Source organism: Syngnathus leptorhynchus, chromosome 14 (genome assembly GCF_054491065.1).
Source record: "Syngnathus leptorhynchus isolate UIUO chromosome 14, UIUO_Slep, whole genome shotgun sequence".
Taxonomy (NCBI): domain Eukaryota; kingdom Metazoa; phylum Chordata; class Actinopteri; order Syngnathiformes; family Syngnathidae; genus Syngnathus; species Syngnathus leptorhynchus.
Window position 1 is genome coordinate 1,679,914 of NC_141208.1, and position 22,854 is coordinate 1,702,767.

At 45.8% G+C, this 22,854-nt stretch overlaps 1 protein-coding gene across 1 annotated transcript in view; it reads left to right on the forward strand.

The window, feature by feature from the left end:
* Positions 1 to 22,854, forward strand: part of LOC147045870 (tropomyosin alpha-4 chain-like) — a 48,804-nt gene that overhangs the window by 8,413 nt on the left and 17,537 nt on the right. The window lies entirely within an intron of this gene.

Here is a 22,854-nt window from a genome sequence, read left to right on the forward strand (position 1 = left end):
GAACCAATGCCTGAAAAGATCCCCCGACATTTTTATTTTAGTTTGTAATGGGAACGAAAACGAAGGCTGATAATCAACCTTTAGTTCAGTGACAGTGTCCAATAAAAGCGGACTCCATTCTCTTCTGTTTCTTTCCACGGTTCTATTTGAACATGGCGAAGTAAACCGTGCCAGCTGTCCAAATAGCGCCCGCTACACAGGTTCCCCATTGAAGCCGCTGCCGCTCGCCCTTGATTGAGCGATCGGGCCTGCAGTGCACTTTATAGTGTACACACCTCCCAATGGTGACACCTAAAAAAAAATGTAAAAAAATAAAAAAAAGAGGCTAATAAAAACATTCCTGCCGCTTGGAATGCGCCAGGTATTTCCTCCCCTGCACCTGGTTACGATTCCTTGAGTGCACTGGTGTGTTTGCACAGGACGTCTGTCAGAGAGGCCTTGTTGTTGCTGCTCTACGCGCTCAATGGCGTTATGTTTGTGCTCTATACGAAACTTGGACAAACACAGCAATTTGGGGGGGGGACAGCGGCTGTTTGGCATTTACCTGCTGAGCCGAGCGGTGTGTTTGAGCCCTCGAGTGTTGATTTGGCCAGATTGACCTTTGATCTTTAACACAGCTACGGCCTCTGGACGTATCGGAGCGGTTGAGGCTGAGGTCTGCCGGGCCGGTCGCTCCGGAATGGAAGCTACGAGGTTCCTCAGAACATCGCTGATGTTATCTCAAAGGAGCACGAGTGCATTAATCCCCCCCCTGCCCCAGTCTCCGTCCAAGGGCTGTAAAACACGGTGATTTAGTGGTGGGTGCGGGGTGAGAATGATGATACTATCTGCTTCAGTGGACTCTGTATCAGGGAGTCATCGTCAAATGTCGAATCAAAAGCCTGCTTCCAGCCTGTAATCCAGATATCAGATTCTAGCTTGGTAGAAAAACGTCTTGAAATCCTTCAAAAATCAGCACATTAGAAGACACGGCAAAATTTCTCATTTAGTGACATTCGGTCGGTTAAATCAGTTAAAGGGCGGCTCTCGGGTCATTGCTATCGTTGACTAATATGGTCGCGATCGGCGGTCGGCAAAAGTGAACGAGATCCGGCGTGGCGTGAAAGGCGGCACGCGCGGCGTTTCATATTCTGATGTGGCAGGAAGTTAGCGCGCGCGCGCGCTGGCTAATGAAGTGTCGGTCTAACGCAGTTTCCTCTTTGGCTGTCAGTTTGTGATGTAACCTGATTTCACATTTGGCAAAGAATCGCTACGACTTTCTTGCTTGGGTGAACCCACACGTGCACGCACACGCGCACGACAAGCCTGTCGCTTTAGCTTGAGCAGCTAATTTATGCATTAACTATTGCTATTTAACACTTTGGGCCGCTGGGATGGCCCGAAGGCTCCCTGCTGCTGCTGCTCCGTGTTTCTCTTGGGGCTTCCTTGATTAGGCAAGTGATTTATGCTCCCTTCTTTGTCATGTTTCTTAATCATATCTGGAATGATGACGGCTGGATTAGGACGCATGCAATTTTGTTTTCGGTGCGACACAACTATGTCAGTCATCCGCACAGCTGCTCAGGAGGTCAAAGTTCAAAAACGTCTTGACCCTTAAGAAGAAGTTGCACACCTGCCTTCCCAATCAATCATCATAAGCTAGCATTGCTTTTGTTGTTGATTGTTTCCGACCTGCGACAACAAAACGTGCACGTTTGACTTACGACGGCGTTTGATTGCGCTTTTTGAATTTTCCAAGTCAAAGGTCTGAAAAGTTGAATTTTCACCTGGCCCGGCTCGTCCTGGGGTCACGACGCTTCATTCATGCCTCGCCTGATTCTATTCCCGTCAAAACTCCTCCGGCGAGTGTCGGCATGCCGGAAAGCTCAAGTGGCGCGCTTTAACCCGGTGGCGAGGCCAGGGACGATGAGAGGGGACTAGCTCGAAACACCCTTTGACCTCTCGCTCTCCAAAATGGCAGCTAGTGCAATTCACCTGGAGGAGAGACTTAATCCTGGGCTAATCTACCTGCTCAGCATTTTTTTTTTCCTGCCTGATCAAAAGGGGCCTGGGTGTTTGCCTTTCTAACGCGTTCATTGAGGAAGCGCGCATTCCGAGACTTAATAAGGCGTGAGTGGTTGGCGCATGGAGATGCAGGTGTCCTCCACGCTCCGATGCGGCGTGCAGCTGCCTAACCGCTTCCTGTTTTTCGAACAGTGAATCTTCTCTGCAGTTCGGCCACTATTTCCTGAAATGTGTGTGTGTGGTGTGTGGTGAGTGGTGTGTGTGTGTTCAAGCTGAGGTGTGCCGCATGCACTCGAGAGGCAATCACAGATCGTCTCTGCTGCAAATACGGCCTTTGCAGTATTGTGCAGTCGTTGCAAGAAGGACTTTGTTTATGTCACTAAATAGAAGCAACCTCGGCTTTCTGTTACGAAATCGTATTTTGTTTCTTGGCCTAAAAACGTCCCGTGTCAGACAACATTATTGTCTTGTATTTTTTCATACAAATTTACAAATCGGTTCGTACGACTTGCTATGAGCTTTCAGCGTGCTAAGCTAACGGCTATAATTTGAAGGGACCCTGATTTATGGAATGGAGAAGTTTTGGGAAGACCCCCTAAAACCTTGATGCTATAATAGCCTCATCATCAGAGAGGGGCTGTAATGGAGATGGATGATGGGGTGGGGCGAATCCCACTAATTATTTGGGGGGGGGGGGGGTTGTTTGCATCCAGTTTTTTTCTTTTTTTAACATTTGGATTTGTGATTATATGTTTAGTCAAAGGCGGGTGACCACATGGGGAAGGGCTGGTAACATTTTAGGGAGACAAAACTATTAGGACAATGAGCTTGAAAGTCATTTTGAAATTTGCACATTTGAATGAATTGACAAATGTATTAGGATATGAATGACTGCAGTACGCCGTGCCTTCAGTTACTTATCAAATTTGAGTCATTGTTATCCCCGCAAGGGTAGCGCTCTTCAAAATGTCTTCAGTGTAGATTTAGAAGAAAACAATGATGAATCCTCAGATGAAGAGGCTGAGAAATGCTGTAATGCTCTTTCTTTTCTTTTCTTTTCTTTTTTCTTCTCTCGTGCCAACAGAGACATTCTGATTGAATCAGCCGCAAGCGCGCTGATATCATTCCTCGGTGAAGCCTTTGTGTCCCCGCCGTGTTGCGTTGCGTGTTGTGCTTTTCTTGGAATGTGCACTTTGATTGTTCTCTTTCCTGTGAGGCCCTCTCATACCTTTTGTCTGCCGCTAATCAGGGAGCTCCGACACAGCGTCACCGTTATGATATTTTTGGCCGTGAAGACAAACAATATAAAAAAAAAAAAAAGTGAGCTGTGTGAGGCGTCTGACCACTTCTGTAATAACACCACACAAAAAAATAATAATAATCATAACATTCCCTCGCGGGGTCTTTTTTTGCTTTTAACCGCGGTGTGATTGACGACTGGACGCACGGTGGCCTGACTGGGCTGCACGGGTGGCTTCTCACGCCTTCTCTAAATGTGTGAGAAGGAAGTTGTGGGAATCCAAAAGAAGGCAAAAGTATTGAACTTACATCGAAGTAAAGATACGTACCAAATTTTGAACTTGTGATCTTTTCCAAATGTATTAATACACCTATCTGACATTCATAGATGGATGGATGGATGATTCTTTTTTTAGAAAGTTGTTTTTGCAGGTGCAGATCTCACGACTGTATCAAGCTGACCTCTGACCTCTGTATGACTTATGCAGGAATAAAAATGTAGTGGGAATACATCCAGTCACAATTGGATTTGCTAGAGTCCAGTAAGACACTATTTGAACTTTGTTCTGAAAGTTTGCTTTCACAACAACAATGAAAGCAGATGTGCTTACTAATGCTTCTTCCCTCAAGTGTGAGAACGTTGTGCTGTCCGAAGGCCTCTTTTATACCGCCTCCTAAAATAAGCCCCCCGCCTATTGGCTGGGAACCTGTGGCATCACGTCAGGCCAATTAGAGAGTAACACTTCCTGTGCCGCCAAAGATGTTTCCTGTTGATTAGTAAGCGTGCAGCAGAGGACATGAAGGACGGAGAAGGGAGGCGGAGAGGGGGGGGGGGGGGGCACAGGGGTGCTGTTTCCGCAACCTTTGGGACCTCGGTGTCGGAAAAACTGATGGTCGGTGTCCGGCTGAAGTGTGTATTTGGACTGTGTGTGTGTTTGTGAGTCACGCAAACACATGGACGTGACTCCATGATGATGGCAGATCCTGACGTTTCATATTCTGGCATGAGCCTGTTCTCATGAGAATTTTTGTTTCTAACTTTTGAATGCAACCTGTCGGCCATATTTGTTGTGTGACGCTAGCCACGCTTTAGCCTCCACTAAGCACTGCAGCGTGTCAGCCCCACTTGTGGAGTGTATTGCGGTGAGAATTTTTTGATTTCCAACTAAATTCAAGCCATCGCCCCATGGCCTGGCTTTACAAATCTTCACCTGTGTGTGCGCGCCTGTGCAAAGTTTTTCCGTGAGCAAGGGGCCCGACGCTTGCGGCCGCAGGTTGCAGGAATGTCTACCGTCTGGACGGGAAAACGCAATCAGCTGAGATCAGCGAATTAGAGGCCGCTCACTCTTTTCTGCTGCGCTCACTTGCGCGCACACACTTGGATGCTTTGAGTTGAGGAAAAGTGACACCTTTTCTCTGGGCTATTTCCTCTGTTTTTACATACTGGGTCGGGTCTGGGGCTAAAGAGGCGCGCTTGTGTTTGTATGTGACAAAAACACATAGAGGGTCTTTATGGAGCGGGCAGAAGGTGAATGGTGCAATTCATCACGCCACTTTTGGGTCTGGCTGGAGAGAGACGCTCGCTATCTGCACTCAACAAGCGCTGCCGTGGACTGTGAACTTTCACCCTTGTGTGACATGATGACCAGCATCCCTAGAGGTGTTTTTTTTTCCCCACTCTCACAATAGCTGGAAAAATATTCTAGTTAAATAACCAAAACAGAAAAACTAAAACTGCATGTTAAAAAAAAATAATCGATACCTGCGTAAAGGTGACAGGACCAATCAGTCTGTAGTGATCTTTCATGATTGACAAGTGTATACTAAACACAAAGAACTAGTAAAATGGGCTATTTCTGATTGAAAAAAACTTCTATTTTTTTTTTCCTATTTCACTGCCCATTTTTTGCAAGGAAGTATTTTCATTGTTAATTGACAAAAATGAAAATGGAGATTTGCACAATAGAGATAGTTAGCATACTTTCAGCTATCTTAAAGAAGCAGCTCGATTTTTTTACGAGATTTCTGTACTTGACAGTATTTACTGAAGGTTCTGTACTCGATGGCGGGAACTCCAATCAAGAGTTAAACACGTGAGGTATTTGACAATGATGGACGTATAGTGCGGCCACTATCCACATTTATTTTCTCCAAGGTCACATAAACACCAGCGCCAGACCTGAATGGGATCAAAGTGGTCATTAAAGAAGCCCACAACCCTGAGAAACGGCAGAGCAAATAGCGCACGCGAAAAAAAAAAAAATCCATTTGGAACAAGGAGGCACATTCATTTGCCAGGAACCGGGTGTCTTAGGCAATTGCCATTGAGCAACGGCAGCCTTTTTAAAGCAACGGTAACAAGCTGCGAGGCTGAAAACAGCTTGGGAGTTTATTCTACCGAGGAAGCCCGTAAGCTCCTCAGATGCTTCCTTGAAGGCGTGAGTGAACTTTGCGTGACCTTTGCAGAAGAAACAAGTCACACACGCCTCATACTACGCATCCAGGCCCGACCGTAAAACTCCCGCTCGTCACCCAATGAATCGTTTTCCCTTAAATATTAATTCCGTCCAAAAGCAGCTGCGTGACTCCAAAAAAGATTTCGTTTTTCAAAGAAAAGTGTCAAACAAATGAAATAATATGGCATATGTGTCAACAACAACTCAAAAGACAGGGCCTTAAAATAACACGCTTTGATGGAAAATATACGTACGCTATGACCTGATTGGTGCAAGGCAGCGAGGTGTCATCGTTTCTGCTCATTGAACAGCTTCCGCCAGCTGTTGCGGAACACGTAGGCAGCTTGAATGCCATCCGTTCAGAAGCTCGCTGCTAATTGAAATTAACCAACAAGACTAGGCCACAAAACCTTTACAAGCCATCAATGCGCCCCGTAATGAATGACGTGTAAGGCGGTAATCGATCCAACTCGCCGCCGAGACATAGCCGACACCCTCGACTTCAGTTCACGCATTCACTGCCGTTGACGGATATAGACGTCGAATCTCCATTTGAAACTGGGTTGGCAGAGTTAAAGAGGGAATTTGCATTTGTAAAACTGCTAGCAAGAATGCTACTGTGCTAAGCCAACGTGACTGGAACAGAAAGCGGCAAACAACTGCACGATGAAGGTGAGGACGGAACCCACCAATCAGTAGTGCGCCGTGTTTTGACTGACATGAAGGAAGCGAGTCCTTTGTGGCGCTGTAATGACTGCTAGGCTGGCCAGTGACTATGAAGATGAGGATGAGCCAGATGCCAGATCATGTGGTTGAATGTGACAGTATGCAATGGTGTTCATTTGAATCCCGTGAACTAAGGCGGCAACAGAATAACATCAGCCAACTGTCCTCAGCACATAGATGTCAACTGATTTTTGGAATGTCTTTCTTCTGGTCACTGTAAAAATAGGACCTATCTATCTGGTCACTTGAATTTCCATCAGCTTGAAACAACAAGCGGACAGCGTGCGAGTCAGCATCGGGTCAAGCAAGCAGCAAGGGTGGACGCCACGAGGACAAAAGCTGGTTTTCCCCTTGTTGTGACCACAAATCAAAGAGAAACAAGCAGCAAACAATCTGCTCGCATCTTTCTATTTGGGTCTTTGTGATTATGGCTCTCCCCGGCGCGGCCCTGTAATTACGAACCCCTGGATCCCCCCACCCCCAGTCTCCGTCCTCACGTTACAAGTGCTGTTATCGACATGTGTGCCACGGAGAGCGAGGCGACGCCGACGAGGACTTGATCGACTCCGGCGTGCTCCGGCTTTCCGCTGATGCAAATAGTAGCTAGCGTGTTGCAAGGCGTTCATGACGAGCTCAGTCATAATGTTGCCCTTTTCAAAATAGCCTCTGCGTTTGTGAGCTGTAAAATGATTTGTCATCAAAGAAGGAGGTGACAAATATTTTGGATTGTTCATTCGTCATTAGCTAGCTACGTTTTCCGCCATTACAGGCAGCACCACTGATCGGTCGGTCTTCTCCGTGTTCCCATTGATAGTTCTGCTAGTTTTCGCGCAAGCGTGATTAGCATACGTGTCAGTTATCAGCGCCCCAGGGACCAGTTTTCACTTCTTAAGCCAGGACAACCTTGAAGTTAGCAGAAAGAAGGCCAGCAAAGGCGCGACCCGGGCCGCTCGCTTCGACCTCTGCGCTCTGGGCTCCACATGTGCTCTCCATTAGGACTCCTCTTTATCGCCCTCATCAATCCATAAGTCGAGCACTACAGCTTTTTGGCAATGCGCACCCGATATTTTATTTCTAACTTGGCCACGATGCTGAGCAGCTGTGTTGTGTTTTTTTTTTTCTTCCCCTGGAGCGCCCCAACTGTAACCTGCCGAAAAGCCGCAAAGCTCGACGAGATCCTTGTTCTTGGGTTTCACATTTTCTCAAGGAGGAAACATCTGTGGCTTGGGCCGTGGATGAGAATGCTGACATTTTGAAAAGAAAACCTGGTTTTCAGACTCCTATTTCAGGCGTCAGGTGTTGGGCAGGAATTGCCGCATTCCAACCCGGTGGATTAGCGACCGGCGTTGTTCATTTTTGCCTAAACGCGACCTAACCACCATATGACAAAAAGTGTAGGACTCTTGAGCGAGTCCACAAATCTTGGTAGGTTTTCAAACCCGCTGATCTATACTGACTGGGTTAGATTGGAGAACCTCACCGGCCGCTGCGTGAAAGCACCACATCCTGTTCACAGGAGGAAGCGAGGGTGTGCGAAGAAGCCTCTCTAAACCGTATGCGGTTGCCTTGACAAAAACAAAAACGACATACGTAACACAACGTGCACGTGAATGCTCGCCTCGCAAGGACGAGCCGAACGTCAGTGGCGGATGCGGACGCCGCCATTCCACCCGTGGACCATCGGCGTGTTGACGCAGTGACTCACGGCAGCTTTTCTTTATTGTTTGCGCAAGAATCGAAAAGCATACGAGCGGCCGGACCAGCAGGATCCCGCAAACTTGCCGTATTCCTTGTCACCTCACCGACGAAGCATTGAAATTCATTAGGGATGGGCCAAAACCCTTTTTCTTTGTGTCACCGAGAGAGAAAAGACATTTGATTGTCGTTTGTGCATCATTCCTGCAGCGTCTGCACTTTCACATACTGTACCGGCAGACAGCGTAGGAATGTGCCGCAGTTTGGACCTGCCCGTTGAGTGCCAGTCCACGTGTTGCCGTATGCCCATGTGCCAGCAGCTCCCGTGACTCATCCGGCAGAAGCCGTGAGTCATCATCGCCGCGCCGAGGATAGGGCTTCAAAATAAGGCCTTAAGGTTTCAAGGCAGAAGAGTTCCACACCTATCCTAGTTAAAGGTGCCGCCGACACGGCGAAGCTCTTATCTTTGCCCCTCCTATGTACTTGGCAACACTTTAATAACAAAAACAAAGTGAGTGAGCCGCAGTCAGTCTGGAATTTGCGGGTAAGAAAAGTCACAGGTCACGCCGGGACACTGGGAGCTCCCTCGGTGTCCTCGTGCCAGGTTTAGCTTCATTCCAGGGCCAATGTTGCTTTCATCATTGTGACTAATAGAAAGGAGGGGTGGCACGTTTCAGACAGATGACTGCTTCATTAGTGGAACTTTGCCCCGCCAATAAAAGTTTGATTTCCAACTGCACGCAGGGCAGCGATCGATCGTCAGATTCGCAGTTCAAACTGAAACGTGTTGATTTGTTTGTAATCTAGAATCATTTGTGGATATAAAGTGTGATTCTGTGGTGCGTGTGCGTGTGCGTGTGCGTGTGCGTGAGTCAGAAAGATTTTCTGTATGTGTTTTAGAAGTATGCCGGAGCATTAAGATGTTGCAGTCCGCTTGCCTTCCTTTTTCATGGGAAATGGTTGGATCGCGTTTGACCCCGTCCGATTTATTGGACACGCCGCCACGCGTTCAAAGGCCTTTACGACATCCATCGTTATTTCCGAGGGGAATCGGAGCTTCTCGCTTTGCGTGATTTAGGATCAAGTTGGAACGCGGAGCGGCGCTTTCTTTTTTTGGGCGAGATCCATGTTCCCACGAGTTAGCGTCGAGCTGATGATGACGTTTACGTCGCTTGGGCTCTTAAATGTTCTGCACTCGTAGGCTAAACTTGCTAACTCAACAAATATTTTTTTCAGCTTTTAGAAGAAGAAATCCATCAATTTAGTTTCAATTCGAAAATTGACAGATTTGAATACAAAATGGATACATGCAGTTTAATGGAATGTTTTTTTTTTTTTTTCCCAAACGTTTGATTTAGTAAATACTCTTACAAAAGAGTGGATTGTAATGAACTGTCAAGGTAAACACACACACACACACACACACACACGGAATGTTGTAATAATTTTATAATCCGACTGCACACAAAGCGCACCCACTCTGTCATGTGACTGTACAAACATGTCCACGCTTGATTCATGGCTATTAGCTGCACATAAATCATGCGTGCAAAGTCTCCAACGTGGCATATTTGACACGGCTCGCAATGGAGTCGATTCCCACTCCGGGGTCCTCACGTTTTGACGTTGATTCATCGGCTCTAGCTTATCAACAGAAACGGAGATAAGCGCCTAAGTGGAAGAAGAAAGAAAAAAAAAAAAACAAGAGGCAATTTGCCGCAAAGCCTCTCAAGGACTCAGCAAACACCGACATCCTCGGAACCCAGCGTACACCTCAGCGAGGGTCTTATCAGCGTTAACAAAAGAAGGAAAAGCCACTCGGAGGTGCTCATACCTGGAACAAATTTGACTCAGAAGCTATTCAGGCATGTACAATACAATCATGACAGGAAATACAAAAGTGAGGCTCCAATACCTTTTGTTTGTGGATACAGTATTGAGAGGAAAACATTTTTTTTTAAAGCAGACCCAAAAAAACCAAATCACTATTTGTACCAAAAAATGCCCCTTTGTACTTCCATTCTTGCTTGTGATTCAAATGGGGTCGGTGGCTCCTTCCAGTGGCGACCTCAGACCTCACAGAGTCTGCTTCGGTGCCCACCCAGCCAGCCAGCCAGCCAGCCAGCCAGCAGCTTCACAGAGATAACTAGAATAACACAAGATCTTCCCTTCACAATACAGAGACCCCCCCCCCCCACACACACACACACACACACACGAACAATGCAGGAATCCCGACTGGGGCAAATCAGGCCTGCGCGCAGACGTCTGGGCTGGGGGGGATTTAACCCAAGGCCCTCAGGGGCCATCATACCTGACTGAGGGCAACCTGAGACGCAGGCAGGGGGGTTTCAGCTTTAATAGCTTTCAGGTGAGGCAAATGTTCAAAAGAGTTATAGGTGATTTACCGCCATCGTATTGTTGCTTTAAACAATGCGGGAGAGGAAGAGCTCTGTTTTGGAGGGGTCAATATCATCCGATATCAACAAATCGATGAAAACATCAACCCTGGTCAATTTCCAACAAGTATCAAGAAAAATATTGACATGTTACGCTAACATGCTAACAGTCGGTATGCTAACACATAGCAAGATAACGTCACGTAAAGCCATTTTCCTGGGATGCTCACGTAACTGGATCTGTCATCCAATCCCGAACGCCAGCTACCATTGTCCTCCCGTATTGTGTCACATGGGAATGAGGACACTTGTTCACCTCTTAAGGTCTACTCGTATCATCACGGTCCAGATTATCTTTACACAGAATAGAGTATAAATATATGGTTCCAGATCAATGAGGAGTTTATATTCCGAAATGAAAATCAAACAAATGCTAACACGATAACAGTTGTTAGCAGTAGCCAAAGTGCTCCTAAAAAAAACAATCGTGACAAGTATGCAGGCGAATAAAAGTAACACTTAACCATTTGGCCCTTTAAGCCTCCGATACAAAAAAGAACATCTTGTGGTCGTTCCGCTTGGGGGCAAAACCAAAACAAACTCTTTAATTCTTTCATTGACGGGATGCCAGGTTGTAAATTGCAGCCTTTCAATGACATCCGCTAGCCGAACTCATCTCTTTGCCTTTGCGAGTGACAAGCTGTAATTGCGGAATGCAAAAAAGCAGCGCCCTACAGATGTGTGACAGATAAGGCCAGTTAAACGCAACCCTGGCTGAGGCCTTCCTCTTCTTTTTGCTGCCAGAGACTATAAAAGTGCATCTCAGCTAATGGTGGGAATTAACAATACTTCTACTTCTCGTTTTCTTGAAGGCCCAAGAACTGCGACAAGAACCGGTGACTGTTGACCTTTTAGTCCAACTTGGGCTTTCATGAGCCAATACTCTGTCATCTGATACCACCCCCTATGCCCACCTCTTCTTCTTTATTAACCAAAAATGAAGTTAACAAGCAGCCCCGAGGTCCTTCGGTGGAATGACAATGGAAGTCTCGTTTGCACATCTTTGCTGGCACCCCAAACGTCGAAACGGGCTGTGACAAAAGCAGTTAGCTTCGAAATGACACCGTGAATAAATTGTCTTGAAATAAAACCAAAAAAAGTTCTTTCTTGTTCATCGTCAGGCATTATCGCCGTCCACTTCAAACCAGCAGAGGTGTAACCAGCATGATAACGGCATTTGCCCAGGCAGATGCTAGCATGCGCTAACAGCGCTAATGAGCAAAGCATCCCAGACGAGAGAAAAGGACAGCCGAGACAAGTCGGAGCAGAAGCAAACGGCAATTATGGCTTTGATGATTTTTCGGCGTTAATAAATAAATAATAGGGGAGGGGACCGTGTGAAGACTTGTTCTTTAGCCAGCAGCAATGGCGGGACTCGATGAATTCTCATGTTTCCCCCAATGTACTGTATTTGTGTTTTTCAAAAACAGTTTTACTGCTTTTTTGCCAGCTTCAAAATACGACCTGTTCGCACCATTTTTTTTATCACAGTCATTTCTGAACTCAACTCTGGTGTGAACTTTATTGTTCCAGCACTTCAATAAAAAAAAAAAACACAGATCTAACAAGGTACAGTAAATATCCAAGCATACCGTACCAGGTGTTGAACACAAAGCAGGCCGATTTCAAAGTACCGAATACTCGCGATGGTGGCCGATACTGGTGAAACGCTATGCTCGGGGCTTTATGCGAAAATGAAGCGTCCTGAGAAACAACACAGTTCTTGGCTGCGCATCCTTTCCCCTTTGCGTGTCTTTGCATGGGAGTTGTTGACGCTCGTATCAAAATAGAGATTAGTCGGGCCGCTTGGCAGACAGCTGATGCGTCGGTATGGACGTTACGCAGACCGCAGATAGCGTCCAGCTTTGTGGGGGAGTCCGAAGGTTCCGCCGAGGTCAAGGCCAACAACATCCACAAAGCCGTGATGTTCTTTCTGAAACCAAAAATTGCTGTTGCGCCTCAAACGGGTAATTAGTAGAGTTGTAACATGGTAGAACATTCTTTTCTCTAGTGCCTCCAAAGGACACCTCAGATACCCTCGGGATTACACAGCGCATGATTCAACTGAATTTTTTTTCCACGTATTTGCCGTCTGCCAAAATGTCAGTCTTGTGTAGGCAGATGGGATTAGATTCAAACTTCACCTCATGCAACCTAAACCAAGGTGTGGCAATTCCTTACTCAAATCCATGAGAGAAAAAAAAAACAACACATCTAGAAATCACATAGAGGAAAGACAGGTGTGCAACGCTCCGACTTTTGACGTGTAAAATCCACCAAAGTGTACGATGAAGCCGTTAAACTTTTATTGTGAAATGCACCCCCCCCCCCTACACACACACACACACACACACACACCCAACCATTGCAGAAGTCAAACATTTACAGACACCAAAAATAAACTTCTTTTCCCTTCAGTCCATTGTGTAATTACATAGTAGGGAGAGTTATCGTTTGGTGGATGTTTGCAATGGGAAGGGGTTTTGCGGGCTGAGAGCCTGCCGGGGGCGACATTTCTTACAATATAATTAAAGCCGACTTGACTTATTGTCTTTTCAATGTAGAAAATAGTCGTCCTTTTAGTGTTTTCATAGCTGTTCATATGTTTTTTTCTCGCCTGTTCCTTGTTGATACGGTTCATCGGCTTTTATGTGTCTGTTCATCAGAGGTGGGGAACTCAAACCGCAAAACTTGACGAGTTGGCAATTTCAGATCTTGGAACTGGTTTGGCTAAACCGCAGACAAGACTCAACTTGGTTGTTAATCCCGCTTCACATCGGCTAGTTGTTTCTTCACTTGTCATTTTTCGATGAACTAAAACCGTGAGCACCTTTTATTTGCTTTGAAGGTGGCGATGAGAAGCCGCCCTACTTTTTGCAGCCGCCGTAAAGCTGTCAACGAGAAGCCCCCCATTTCTCCTTCTTTTGAACTGTCAAATGTTCAGGTAACCTTCCACTCTCAACTGGACTTGTGCAATTCCTGCGCTATTTTATTGAAGTGGTGGCCTGTTTGCCTTCGCATTAAAGGGCCCGAGGAATGCATCCCTGCGTTTGCTTGAGGTTGTTTTGATGTGCATTCACAAAAAGGAGCTCATTCACAGCTGGCCGGGGGCAAGTCAATGACTTCGTTTGTCCTCGCGGGTAAACACTCACCCCGAGGGAGGCCCTCAAATATGGACCTCGCTCCATCTTGTGTGACAATGAACAAATTGCCATAGAAAAGCACTTACTGTGCGATAGCGCGCCATTGTGGGCCCCTCGGACACACCTGAGTAAATGAATGAATGGGGGGGGGGGGGGCGACAAAGACGACCTTGAACTTTATGGGCCCGTGACAGTCTTGTCACGAAAACAACAGGATGGAGGCAAACTACCTTTGAAATGGATTAGACCAGTTACCTGCGCAATCAAAGGAGATCCGATACAAGCCTGATTTTAGTGAGGAGACACAAAAGTCTCAAGGTCTTTTCCATGGCTGAAAAGAAACCTTCAAGCTAACAATTCTCTTTGGTCATGTACATTTGATTTGAAAATTCAGACCCCAAAACCCATTTCACTTTTTCAATATAAAATTTGGTAGGCATTTCTGACATGAGCAGACCCACAAAAAAAACCATAGCGTTCCAAATGTTTGGCTCCATCCGGGATAAAAAAAAAAAAAATCAAGGTTGTCGTGGTGATGCTAAATATCAAACTATTGCTTGTAAACACAACTGCGCTAGACGACGGAATGTACTTCTACAGATCACCAGCCATTCAAAACAACAAAACACGCAGTGCAAAATTCTGTGTGTTGTCTGGATCTGATAATTGAATCATAACACACCCCACGGTGACTCACCATCGTCGGACCAATCCGCGTGTTTTTGTGCAAGGCATTCTCAGGTGGGGTGTGATTGTTAGGACTGTCTGTCATGTCTGTCACTGAGCCCATCCACGATGGAGGTCCTTGCGCTCGCTCGCCCATTGACAGCAGTTTTTCTCACAGTCGACAAGCTCCGCCCTCTCTGGCTTACTCCTCGCCGCTACTCTCACGGTGTCGGAGAGTGTGTAGGTGTGAAGGCCTCACATTCCACACACTCATACTTCACGTGAAACAAGTGAACGCTTGCGTGACCAAAAAACACAATGCCGGGGGCGGCTTAAGATTCACGCCAAAAGTCACGTTTGCACCGTCCTTGTCCGTGCTCGCCGAAGCATTCGGAAAGATCGGTAACGCGTGCTTCAAGCTGGTTTGGCTACTTGTGGCGAGTCAACCAGTCACATCGGTATGATGTCCAACCAATTTTGTGTCCATCGCTGAAACTGGTCTGGGCCTGATCATTTTGTTTTTTTCTTCTTTAATACCGCTGACTTTACAGGGGGCGCCACTGAGTGGGTTGGAGGGAGGGTCATTATGGGGACTCCTGAAACAATAAATCAAAAATAAACACAATCAATTAAAACACGTCTGTATAATTTTGTAGGATAGGGTAATTTTGCAATACCTTTGTCGGGCATGCTACCATATTTTGTGAAATCAATCAAATTGAAATGTGAGTGGATGCATGACTCATCAATCATGTGATGTCTCCCAGCCAATCAGACAAGAAAGTTCTTGACGCCAAATAAACAGCTATTAAAAAAAAAAAGATACAATCAAAGAATGTCATGTGATGATATATTCTGGTGTCAAGTGTTTTGTTCAAGTCAAGGAAAGTGCCTATTTGGGATTGCATAAACATTTGGGCTTGATTGTACTATAATCTTGATACCACATTTAAAGCATTTCTGGCCAAGCAAGCTTTCATGATTAAACATGCTTCACATTTTGGTGACCCACTTGCAAAAAAATGTAGGCCAACATGCGTCAGCCAACCGCCATTTTGGCTTTCTCAGGGTCTCCTACGCATTTTTTTTTTTTCTTTTTCGGATGGCATTCTGTTGAGCTCGTCGCTCGGCCGGTGAACATAAATTGAAAAGTAAGTTGTGTCAGTGTAATGGCAGCGTGGTGTGGGAATGCTCAAATTGTAGCATTCTCTCTGCAAACATCCATCGACGGAACACGTTCCAAATACCTTCAATGCGGACCTTTGCGACCTTGGCCCAACCCAGGCGAGAACGCCACATTTAAATTCAGGCTTTAAATTCATCCGCACGTGGTCTCGATGCATCGGCGTGCAAATCTGACTCCCATTGTATCAAATGATGTCAATTGCAGGGGAGGGTGGCTATGTAATTTGAATGGGGACATGTGTGCCTAAATTAGAGTGCGGCGTGGTCAGGGTTGGGTGGGGGGGTATCATAGAGGCCTGCGGCTAAGTGCTGGCCGCGCGCTGCGCTAACACACTGCGTCTTTCCACCAGTCGCGACGGGCGCTTGTGATGTGGCCGAGCGAGCGAGCGCCGTGCCCCCGATGACGGGCTCGCATGTGTTCCTTGACCCTGACCATAATGGACAGGGCTTAGCCGCCGGAAGAAAATTACAGCCCCTCTGGAATGCCGCTGTTATTATTTTTCCCCTTCTTCCATCTGAAATTTCAATGTGCGGGCCACGGCAGCTGAACTGAGGCAAATGTGTACGTAGGAGGCTAATGGATGATTAGCAAGGGCAGGGATGCTTGTGTGGGGGCGAAGCATGTGGAATTAGACGAGAACAATCGACACATTTGACTAATTCCTTCCTGGGAAACGGCCTTCTCTGATAGGTTCCACCCCGCCTCAATTGTATCTTTCACAAACTCCCGATTCCATGCTGAGGAAATGATTGCCAAGACATCCAGTAACGTACCGCTGCTGCTTTTTGGAATAGACTGTGCCAAATTGTTGGCAACAGATCTGCTCTTCTTTTTAGTTTTGAATAGTAAGTGATCACAGCACATATTGCTGATTTGTGAGCGATGCCTCCAAAAACAAACTTGATTTGATCCCCAAACTAGTCATGTCATTCCTTTTTTTGTCATGCAACAATCCTGAAAAGACATCAGCACAACCTACAGCGACTGCTCCAAATGTGACTCATAAATTGAAATTGCTTGATATATTTGGACCGACTGGGGCAAACTTAATGGGGATTTTGTAGCAGGCTAAATAAAAGAACCGCATGGGTCAACGGTTTAAAAAATCCAGGCCAGCCTGGTGGCGGCGGCGGCGGCGGCGTCTGCTTAAAAGCTTGACACCAAAGAGGCTGCACCCTAAACAGGTGGCGAAGCTGATTAGGCTCATTGGGATTGTTTTCTTCTCAACTTTGAGAGAGGATTTTAGTTTTGAAGTGTGTAGATAAAGATCACCGAGATTAGTGCGGCTCGGATTCAAAGAGGTGACCCAGGGTCCTTTTGGATAGGAAGGGGAGACCCCCAAGGGGTGTTGTAGGAAACCTCAGAGCATCATTTTCCAAGTGTTACTGAGTATTACTCATTTTATTGATTTCTTTTTTTTTTTGCTGACCTGCACCGTTACTGTCATGCTAAGTCATCTTGCGCCGCTTTTGTTACTCGCCTGAAGACGTGACGATGAGTGCACACTGAGGCCAAAGTTCATTGTGGAGGTCAAAGCAGTGCTTGGAACAGTAAGCAATCAATGGAAAGAACAGATTACACTTTTTTTTTTTTTTTTTTACTGTACTTTGTTTTCAATGGGACAAAAAGTGGGATTTCCTCAACTTGTCAAGCTTGTAAGCTGCGTTTCCTGTTGGCTGTCAATCATTAACAGCGCCATGATTTGCATTAACAATCCTTCCATGTGTGTTTAAGGTCTTGATACTGATCTGAGATAAACTTGTTCAACCAGGAAGCACATCCTGGGCCGTCATATCATGTAGTCTGATATCAAAGTTTCTTATCTTGGGATGACTTGAGAAAGATTGTTGAGAAGTTGTTTGTCATCTCGACTTTAGCTCACGAGTCAAAGCAAAGGATCGTCGGAACTGAAATTATGTGGGGTTATTTTTGTATTTTTTTTTGTGTGCTGTCGCGTGCAAAGGAGCTATCGACACTTTGACACGAGCAATTAAAAGTCACCTTTCTACAGTCCAATTTAGTACATTGCCTCTCATGGATGAAAAAGCAAATGAATCACAAACGTCGGCGCTTTCTCCTAGTTGCACAACTCTGCTCTCTAAATCCTTTTAAATAAGAGGTAGCAATTACACATTGAGAAATGTGTGTGTGCCTTTGTGTGTGTCTGTGTGTGTGTGTGTAATTGCAGTGAGGTGCATTAAGTCTGACAGCGCACGCACGCACGCACGCACGCACTGTGGGCGGTGACCACACCTGCACATCAACATCGCTTGTGAAGCCCCGCTGCAAGACGCTGCTAATTAAAGCCCCAGATCAACATGAAGGCACATCTTGCCGTGCGCGTGTCACGTTTATTGTCTAACGTGCGGCCTTTCTGCAACCGCTGGATTTCCCCCTTCCCCATGGAGACCCCACCTCTGAATGCACATAGTCATCAAACTTGCTATTTTGGGCACAAGCCTCTTCATGTGGTTGGATTTCTATATTCGGCATCCCCTGACCCCACTGCAAATTATACAGGGGGAATAATCTGCAGTTAGGTTATTATAACCAGCACAAAGTCAACTTAGCACCCCCCCCCCACCCTCAAGTGTAGAGGATGCACCCCAAAGGTCTTATTTGGTTGGGGCTCATCTGCGAACAGTTACGGACGGCACCAAAGCGCCATATGGCTGCAGGCTGGAAAATTAGAGAGCCGGCGGGTCCTTTTCCCCGCAAGCTGATTGGGTAAACACTCATGGTTTGTCAAAGCGGTGGGCTTCAAGTTGGGTGGGGGGTTGCGGGGGTGGTCTCCAGGCCTCGCTTGGCTGCTCTGCTCCTTTTCAGCCCCACGTCCAATTTAGGGTCACAGGAAGCCGTTTGAATAACAGCAGCACGCGCCTGTTTCGTAAGTGTAAAGCCCTTGAGTGACGCCTTCAAGGTGTAAACAAGTCCCGACGCATTACGGTCGGGGGCGCCGGCTCAAACGTCATTCGCTCGCTGCAGCCTTCAACGCGAGCGAGCGAGCGACGGTGTTGTCAACATAATGTCAAGTAAAAACACTTAAAAAAAAAAAGCAATCGTGACACGTGAAAAGTACATTCAAAAATGAAACGTCAAAATGAACGTCGAAAGTAATCGTCACGTGAGAAGCAAAGCTAAACTCAAAATCAGAAAAACATCCAAATAAAACCAAAAGTAAGTCAATCAGAGAATAAAGTTTGTTGATTGCGTGAAAGGCAAAGGCTTCATCTTTTCTGACGGCAACGGCTGCGTACGAAAAGCCTCCGGCCTTTGATGCCTCTCTTCATGTTGCCCTCACCTAATCCTGGTCTCTTTCAAACCATTTCACAAGCCCGCCTTTCAAATATGATGGATGGATAGATGGATGGATGGATGCATGGCCACGGCTGGCAACAAAGCCACTTGTTGCACCCCGGTCACCGCCGAGCATCCGCGCGGTGGAATTTTGTTGATTGATCGATCCGTAATGACATTACTGGAGTGTGAGTCGGAAGGGGACAATGGCGGCAGCGGCGGCTCAGGCAGAATGACGCTGATGTCAAACACATGTTTCTCCCCGCAGCCCGTGCGCGGAAATAGCCGGGCCTATTTCGAGGGCTGGTTAGCATGCAGGCTCCACGAGGCCCTGATGTTTGCAATCTGCGAGCCGCCGCAGTGGCTTTTTACATGATCAGTCATTCCAAAAAAAAAAAAATAATAATGTGGTCAGAGCCCAAAGAATTTCTCTTTGTTTTGCTGCTGTTGCCATGCACTTGTGCTCAAATATGGCGCCGGCATTAAGAAAACAAATAGATGGTATTTCCAGAGGAAGGAGAAAAGAGAGAATATCCACTTTGTCAGATGCCAGGAGAAAACAGAAGGCGGTAGTGCAGGTAGTAGCAAAGCGGCCCCAGAAAAAAACAACTTTGTCTCATTCATGTTTTGGGCTTTCTGACAACGGGCAGCACATTTGTTGTTGTTCCGGAAGGGATTTAGTTTCGTCACGTCTTCCCTGTGTCCATTTTGTTGTTGTCTCCTTCCTTTTTGTTTCCACCAATCAGCAGCCTCGGCCACCGGTTTCTAGTCCAGGTGTCGTCTCAGCGATTCCGAAACGATATAAAAGAAAAGAAATGGATGCTTTTGAAGCTCCGTGCAATTGCCAGGTGTTCGCTGCTTTTCAGCCTCTATTGTGTCCCCAGAAAAGACACGTCCGTCCTCCGGCGACATTTATTTGGAACCTTTTGTACGTGGTCTTTTTTTTTTTTTTTTCCTTCACGATTGATCTATTTGGAACATGATAACTCACCTGTATTTGTTTTAAGCGGAGATGTTTGCTTTTCAAACTTGAGGCCTTTTATTGCAATGTCACTTCCATGCATGTCTTCGGCGTGGCGTGGCGAGGCATGTCGTGGAACCACGCCGAGGTGGTAATAGTTGGCATATTTGTTAAGTCCTTTCTTTTGTCTTTTGGTTTGGATAAGAGCGCTGGAGGATGACACATTTATTAACAGGCAAAACAAACAGAGTGCTAGCGAGCCGCGCGTTTAAGCGGGGCTTTTGTTTGTTTTCTGTTTCGGATGGCGTGACAGAATCCAGGGAGGCTTTCCAGGAATAACCGCAGAACGTCCAGGTTCTCTTTGTTGGATTGAATTCCAAACAATGGCGTTCATTTTGCGTCCCGACATTCACGGCTAGATGGCGGCAAGACCAGTTAGCTAGTAAGCTAGGAGGCTGTTTCCTTTTGCAGTTATACTGCTTTTTTGTTTTTTTCTACGTACATTTGTGTGGTAAAAAATGTATTTTAATGATAGCTTGTTGATTCATTTTATTCTTGATTTATGTTTTTGAGCAAACATATTTCCATGTCTGGTCATTTGCGGTTAGCTTTAAACGATTTACTTGCACATTAGCCGTTGTAATTTGACTCAGATTTATAACAGGCTCAAAATGATACATATATTTCAAAATAGAAATTGATAATTGCTAAGTGTAGTTTTTGGACTGAACCTGAAAACCATGTGTGGGCTCCGTGCGCAAACGCAATTTGTCTTTTTTTTGGGGGGTCGTATTTTTTTTTTTTGATAGTATTTTAACCACAGACATGTAAAAATAACACTGTGGAAAATGACTTCCCCCAAAAATGGACAATTTACCGTTCATAAAAATAGTGCTAAAATAATCCTTGGGATTTATTTGGAGACTACTTGGGAGGTCCCACAGCCAGCCTCCAGGTTGGAGAAGTACCACAGCAGCAGTGGTAGTAATTCACACGGTTGCGCTGACAGCAATGGCGAGGACACTTTGCTGATCTGGCACTCCTGGATTTCCGAGATGGAATTCAAGCAGGAAAACCTTTCAGAATTTTTTTTTGTGTGTCAGTTTAATACACTGTAGTGATATTGGCTAATAATTACACGTGCATGACCTTTGGAGCGTCGCACCCTAGCGCAGCTGCTATCATCTTCGCATTTGTACACATCACTGGCAACATCATATTTGTGGAATTGAAATAACAAATCCACTTAAAAAAAAATCCATTTTAAAAAGTATTTGAAATCTAGTTGTCTGCCTATTGGGCAAGATGTGCAATCCTTGAAATTGTGTCGCTATTTGGCCGTATACAGCGTGTTATCAGAAATAGTACCGGACTACAGGGCAAGATGTAAACTCCTTTTTTTGTTAGCAGCAGTGGTGCAGAGGTTTCACGTGTGTGTGTGTGAAGGTCAGCTAAATTGAACAGTCAGCCGCGTGTGTGCTTTAAAAGCAATATTGTTGTAAAGTCTGCAGGAAAGTTTCCCTGGTGCGGGCCAAGGACCACACACACACACACACACACACACACACACACACACACACACGCTATGCGGACCACAACCACTTCTCTCCATGGGAAGGAAGTCGGCGGCAATCCTTCACCTGCCGAGCGTCTCCAGGTGACTCATCATAAGCTTCTACGTCGTCCACGCTTACCTCGCAGGCGGTTGGGCTCGGCTTTGACGTCAATAGTCGGTGTTGAGGGTTTCCCTCTGTTGCCAGGCAACACTAAAAGAAAAGGAAGGGGGTTCCTTTTGTTATCACGGCACACCTATGCAACAGCGGTTACCTTTATCATGTGTTGAGCAACTCCTCATCAAATGTTTGGGTGTCATCACCACGGCAACCAAACAAGCTCGCCAGGATGTCAGGTGCTTCGGTTAGAAACTATGAATCATTCTCGAGTATTTTCAATAACTGTAAAGTATATTTTTAGTGGAAGCAAATGAAAAGGTTTTGCCCGGTGGGATTTGCTTGAATGTTTCTTTGACATTTGTTGGTATGATGTCATCAGTGACAGTGAGGAAAAAAAAAAAAGAAACATAGGACCAGAATTCCGTGTGACGTATGAGTTAACAAATCGTGCGTCATTCATCATTTTACTTGGCGGTGGTTCAATTTTTACACTTATCGAAATGTTCTGAATGTTTTTTTTCTGCTTGCACGATTTTTGCATCACTTTTCCGGTGGCCAGTTTCACCCTGGAGTAAACTCTTTACTGGAGTAAATCAATTCCATTGTTCGATGTGTGCCAAAGATCACAACGAGCCTGGGTTAAACATTACGACATGTCGTCGAAGCTTCTTATCGCCAAACAGCGATGATGTGTGCAGATAAGACGTGGTCTAATCTGTACGATGCTATTAGCAGCCTCATAGAGTAGAAATGGTCCGTTTCACAACTGTCATTGTTGTCAGCACCTCCAGGCCAGACAACACAGGTGCACATTAAAGTTAATTCATTCTGAGCTTTTTTTTCCCCCCCCCCAAAGCATTCATTATCTCATTCATTTGATATTATGGACACATTCCAATAGTAAATATGAAAAACAAAACCATTGTTAATGAGAGTTATTCTTTTGTCTAAGTCTGATGAAGTTTGATTTCAAATCGATTGTGCGGATGTTTGGATCCAGCTAGATGACAATTGTTGTCAATATCCTGACTGTATTTGATCAATTCAAAAGATTACCCAACTACTGGACAAGATGTCAAATGATCAAATCCCCTTTTTCCAGATGATCACGCTGTGACAAGATTTCCCCCAAAATGTTGTGACTGGTTGGAATGGCCACTTCAAATTGAGTAAAACAAACCAATTATTCCAATTAGGAATACAAGTATTAAAAGTGTCACCTGTATTTTGTGACTCATCTCCCAAAAAGAATATTCCTATTTTGACTGCAGTGATCTCACTGAACTGTGGTCCCAACTTGGAGGTGAGCACAAAGGCCACAGTGTCCCGGGAGCATCCTCTGAGCGTTT